Raw genomic sequence first — 7,125 nt, forward strand, 5'->3', positions numbered from 1 at the left:
TCCAAGAGAGACTTCGTGCCACAATTCCTCCCCGTTTTGGAAAAAGACTTGCGAGTAAAGTCTGGCGTTGCCTACGAGCGGCTTGTACCTGAGACGGTGATGGTGAGAAAGTGAATTGCGGATGGCGGATAAGCAAGGAGCAACGGTTCCAATGATAATCGTTGGCGGCGGCACCAGATAGCGTCGAGGCGATCAATTGGACACAGTCGAATGCAAAATATGCACGTTGCATAGCCTGTCCTTTGTTTCTTGAAATTTGTTATTATGCATAGAGTGGTGAGGTCTGAAAAGAGGCATCACAGTTCAAAACGGGACTGAACCTAAAAACTGGCCGCGATATGAATCCTTCAGAGTAAAACGCCGCCAAGCGAGCCTGATTCTATTTCCAATCGCATTCTCAGGGCACTTGCTCTCATTATCCATCCGTAGTGCACTCCCATCGAGTTCCACCGCTAAAGTACCGAGTCTTTGTCAACCGTGAAGGAAAGGAGTATCTTGATGTGTGTATCATTGGGTATGGCCACGTAACATCATCGCGCTGTACGCCGTTCGAGAGTATATGCTGGCGAGCATTATCCCTCGAGGGTCGTTGTTTACAGAACGTTATGGAAACTCGGAGTAGTCATCACATCATGGCCTGGAAAGGTAAATCACCAGAATCACTTAAAGGAATATTAAAATAAGGCAAGTGTTGATTTACTATATCTTACCTAGGTAACCTAGGTAGCTTTCTCCTTGCCCTTGCCTTCAGCCTTCTGCTTAGCAGGCCTTTTAGCAGCTGTCACCCTGCCTAGTACCTCTACAGTTACTATCCTCTTTATAGTTTAGAACTCCTTATAAATACTATTAATTATTTTACTAATAATAAAAGAGGTATTACTAGTAGACTTATTAATAATCTTATACTAGGCATTACTATTAGTAATATTAATATTACTTATAATAATAAGTACTAACCTTTAGTAAAAGAGTATAATATTAAGCTACTTTTTATATTCTATTAGTATTAACCTTAACAGTTAGATCTTTAGTATTATAACTCAACACGCTTTAATATATATATAAACGCACCCTACCTTTTTCTTCTAATTAAGAACTACCTACCCTATATAAGTTAAATATATGCTATTTAACTTATAGAACTAACTATTATAAATAAAGTTACCCAAGTGTTGATTAGCTGTATTTACTTTTAATTTATGTTCCTTATACTGCTTTACATTACCTTATAACCTGATCTAATCTATTACTAACCTACTAAGCTAGCTTTAGCCTGCTAATATTTACAGTTTTTCCCTTAATACTAAAACCTTTATTTTATAATTTACTTTTTTACCCCTCTTTTCCCCCTTACTTCCTTTCCTTTACCTTGCAATAGCCCTTAATTCCTGTAATATAATATTTATACTATTAATTTAACTACTTTAATTATGCATTTTACCTCTATAAACCACGCCTAGTATTGGCTATTACTACTGCCTAATTTAATAGCTATAATAAAGGCTTATTACTCTATTAATAAGTCCTGATCCTGCCTTAAGTAATTAGCTAGGCCTTTTAAGGCCTTTAACTTGATTATAATAGTTAGGATAATAGATGTATTTTATATATCTAGGAGCCTTATAGTATAATTAAAGATTATAAGATTAACTTATTATATTAGTATTAATTTATTAATATATAGCAGGTCTTTGCTTATAATATTTAGATACTAAAGGAAGGTATATAAATTAGGGATATTATTAATATTAAGATTATTAATATTGGTTAGATTACTATTTATATAGTTATTAATTACTATAATAGGATGGTTATGGCTATTAATAGTAATTATATAGTGGCATATTTTGTAATAGCTTGTTTAGTTCTTAGCCTATTTTAAGATAGTCTATTTAGGTTAAAGCCTTAATATTAATCACTTTAACTAGGTAATAATAAAGAAGGCATTTAGCCTGCCAAGGCTAGGGAAAACATCTTTTTATACTTATAGATTAAGGCCATTTATTTAGTTAGATTATAAGGTTAAAGGCTATAGCGCTATATAACCTTAAGACTTGCTTTTAAAGTTATTGTGTTTTTTAGCGTTATATATAATGCCTTATATATGATATGCTGAAAAATAAGCATTATATTGTGTTATTCTGATTATATAAGACCTTATTGGCTATACCTTGCGTATTGCTATAGAGATATTTTAATATTTTAATAAATAAAGTTAAACCAGTCTTATTTAACTTATATAATAAGATAAGCTAAGTTAAACTGACTCTATTTAACTTATATATTACTTAAGTATATATATATATTTACTTAATATTATAACCTTAGCGGTTACATTATGTATTACCTATAAAAATTCTTACTAATTATTACAGACTAATAACTTCTATCTTAATCTATAATAAGAATACTAATTATACTAAAACTAAAGCTTTACTATTATAGTCTAGGACTAAAGGTTAAATATCTTAATCCTAGAACCTTAATATACTAACTTATTACTTAAATTAGTATATAAAGATATTTATTTAGCATTAAATAGAACTTAACTTACTAGCTATTAATAAAACTTCTTTATATTAATTAAGCTTAATATATATTAAATCTACTATTAAGAGATATAATACTTTACTAATACTTAGCTTATACCTTATATAATCTGCTAATAATAAACTTAAGTATAGCTTAATTTAATATAGTTAGACTTAACTATTATATATTAATAGCTTTTATTTAGATTATACTATATAATACTAAGTAATATAAATATAATAGCTATATCTATTAACCCTATCTAGTAATAAGCTATTATTAACTAGGTATCTATTTAAAATAATAACTTATTTACTAATTAAGAAATAGATAACTAATCTTCTAATAGCTCTAAAGATTTAAAAGTAAGATAACTTTATAATTAGTTAGTAGGTATTACTAATAACCTTAATAAAATACACTAACTTCTAGAAGAAATAGTTATACTTTAAACTACTTAAGCTAATATTAACTAGAATAATATTTAGAAGATTTATAACCTTACTACTACTATAGCTATAGGTAAAGATATTAAAGAAATCCTTAAGCTTAACTTACCTAAAGCCTTTAATAAAACCTTTAGTAAGCTAGCTATATTCCTTACTTAATATAAAGCCTTTATAATCTACTACTTAATACAGTTTAAAAGAGACTTTACTAAAACTATAGATATAGTAAAATACTTTAAAGGTATAGCTATATAATAGTTCTAGCTTATTATAGAAAAATATACTAATAAGCTATAATCTAAATTATAACTATAAACCTTTATACTATATAATAGTTATATTATATTTAAGAATATACTTAAATAAACCTTTAAAATAGTTAATAAAAAAGGATAAGTAAAAAGATATATTAAAAACCTTAAGTAAATTAAGTTAGTATTTAAATATAATATTAAGTATTAATAACTTATATCTAAGCTCTTTTAAGATTAAAATACCCTTATATTAATCTTTTTTAATAGACTTAAGGAAATAATCTAGGCTAAACTCTATAAATTACCTTAACTTAATACTTTAATTAAATATATTAGTATAGTAATAAAAATTAATAATTACTAATTTATATAAAAAATATATAATAATTAAAACTTCTAAAGATAATAAAACAATAAACCTTACTATAATATTAATTAAGGAAGATAATAAAACTATAATACCTTATATAGAACTAAGTTAAGGCCTATAACTATTAAAATAACTAAGAAAGATAAATCTAAAATCACTTACTAAAACTATAGTAAGAAAGGATACTATAATTAAGAATATAAAAACCTTATTAAGATTAACTAGAAATATAGACCTATATCTAAAAGTAAGAAATATATTAATAATATTAATAAAGAAAAAAAGCCTTAAATAGCTATTTATTTAATTAATATAATAAGAAAAGATAGATATAATATATAAAGGATACCCTATATATAGAACCTAAACCTAAGTATTATTATATATAATCTATTCTTTAATAAATAACAGATATTTAAATAATACTACCTAGATATTATAGAAAAATAATAACTTAGATTAAGCTACTTAATAGTAGAATAGTAACTAATAGCTTAGTTACTAGAAATAAGAAAAACTAAGAAAAGAGTATATAATATAAAATAGCAAGAAGATCTAGAATTTAAGAAAAAGGAAAGTAAATAATAAAAATAATATAAGAAAAAAATAAAATAAGGTATAGAAATTAAACTTAAATAGATACTAATACTTAAACTTAAATAGTAATATATTAGAAATAGATATGCTATTTATATAGCTAGAAAAAGAAAAGAAGTTAACCCTAACCTAGATAATAAACCAAGTATTTAAAAATATAACCTAAATACAGAATAAGTACTAAGATAATCCTTAAAAAAAATAAATAATAAAACTAACTTTTATATATTAGTAAATAAAATTCTAGTTAAAACTACTTTAAAATAATTAAATTAATATTATAATGATCTAAACTATATATTAGCTTTAAAGATAATTTAAGATCTAGAGGTAATAAAAATTAAAAGTGTTACGACCCTCGCGGTTATGTCACGTGTACCCCACAAAATCCCCATCATAATCACTAATCACAGTACGACTGACCGATTCCTTTTTAGTCTATCTAGTTCGATTAATAGATAAAGGACTGATGACCTACCGTCCCGGTCCTAGACTAATGAACTGATGACTTGGTCCCTAAAGGAAGTACTGTTAAGTACTTACTAGATATAAGTATATAGAATACACTCCTTAGCACTTTTATAGATTCTAGCCTACTAGCTATCAATAAAACTTCTTTACATTGATCAAGCTTAATATACATTGAATCTACTATTAAGAGACGTGATACTTTGATAAGCTTAGTATTACGCCCTACGTAATCTGCTAACAATAAACCCAAGCACGGCTTAGTTTAATACAGTTAGACCCAACCGTTATACATTAATAGCTCTTATTTAGACCATACTGCGTAACGCTAAGCAATATAAACGCAATAGCTGCCAATATTAACCCTACCTAGTAACATACTATACCTAACAATAATGCACCTCTTACTTCGCAGGATGCAAACATGGATAATAACTCTGATAGTAGTGTTAACTCTAACGTCGAACAGTTACACCAATAGATAACTGATATAAATATTGAAATAGATAACCTCTGATAAGCACTTACTGAGGCAACCTAGCTATAGGCCTAGTAGGCTACTAACCAGCAGAACGCCATTCAGGAAATGCATTAACTTGCTACTACCGCCGCCAGCAGTAAAGAAGCAGGTGAAATCCTTAAACCTAACACGCCTAAACCTTTTAACAGAAACCCGGCAAAACTGTCTATATTCCTCACTTAGTGCCAAGCCTTTATAAGTTACTTTCCGAACTAATTCAGTAAAGACAGTAATAGAGTCATATATATATCAGGACGACTTAAGGGAAATGCAGCCCAGTGGTTTCAGCCTATACTAGAAGACATAACCACTAAACCAGAACATAAACTGCTACTTTAAACGTTCTAAATCTATAAGAGCTACTTAGCCTTTAAGGAAGCCTTACAACAAGCCTTTAGATCAGTTAATAAGAAAAGCCAGGCAGAATAGAAAATCAAGATATTCAGGTAAACCAAATCCGCGTCTAAATACAGAACTGAGTTCCTTTAACTTGCTACTAAGCTAGGTTAGGATCAGGCTCTACTCATGTTGTTATTTTTCAATGGACTTAAGGAATCTGTCTAAGAGGAACTCTATAAGGAAGAAAGACCTAAAACACTGGTTAACTATATTAGACAAGCCGTCTGTATCAACGACATGCAATTCCAATAGAGAATCCGTAATAATTAAAGCAATTAAGGATGATAAGGAAACAAACCTCGCTATGACGCTAACCAAGGGAGACAACGAAATCACGACACCTTATACAGGACTGAGGAAGGACCTATAACTATTGGAGTAGCTAAGAAAGATAAATCTAAAATCACTTGCTAGAACTGCGGCAAGAAGGGACACTATAACCAGGAATATAAGAACCCTGTTAAGACTAACCAGAAATACAGACCCATACCTGAAGGTAAGAAACATGTTAATAGTATTAATAAAAAGGAAGAACCATAGATAATAACCTGCTCTATTAATATAATAAGAAAAGATAGATACGATGTATAAGGAACACCCTACGTACGAAACCTGAACCTAGGTACTACCATATATAACCCGTTCCTTAGTAAATAACAGATACACAAATAATACTACCTAGACATTGTAGAAGAACAATAACCTAAACTGAGTCACCTACCAGTCAATTTATAACATATAACCTAGACACTAGAGGAAAGGAAAATCAAGAAAAGAAAGTACAACGCGAAGAAACGAGAAAATCCAGAATTCAGAAAGAAAGAAAGCAAGCAATAAAAATAATAAAGAAGAAAAGTAAAACAGGGGAAAAAGATTGAACTTAAATAGAACCTAGTTCCTAAGCCAGGATAACAGTATATTGAACAAGGATATACTATTTGTATGGTTAGAAAAGGAAAGGAAGTTGACCTTAACCCGGATAATGAACCTAGTATACCGGGATTTGACCAGAAATTTGACGATGCACTGGCATAAATGTTCACTAAATTAGGAGTACCTGTAAAAATGCAGGGAAGTACTATCTGACATGATCCATATTTGGCAGTGGATAAGATCCCAGTTAGAACTATCTTAAAACGACTAAATCGATATTATAATGATCTAAACTACGCGTTAGCCTTAAGAACAGTCTAAGACCTAGAAGCGATAAAAATCAGAAGATAAGTAGACCGCACTATCTGGAATATGGATATTAAACCACAGTATAATGAATATAGAAATCGTGTATGGCATAGTAAAGCACTTAAATACGCTGAACTTGCGAGATAAAGAGCTATTACAGAACAAGATAACAACATCTACATTAGGTTATATATAAGGAATAAAGTAAAAGACCTAACTACTCTAGAAGAACAAATCTAGATTAAAGCAGACCCTTAAAGGTACCTAGACTATCTAAACCATTAGCAGATATCATAAATATCCTATACACACCACTATTACCAACAATACAGGCAAGATAAGGAAATAAATAAC

Source organism: Fusarium verticillioides, chromosome 11, assembly GCF_000149555.1.
Source record: "Fusarium verticillioides 7600 chromosome 11, whole genome shotgun sequence".
NCBI lineage: Eukaryota > Fungi > Ascomycota > Sordariomycetes > Hypocreales > Nectriaceae > Fusarium > Fusarium verticillioides.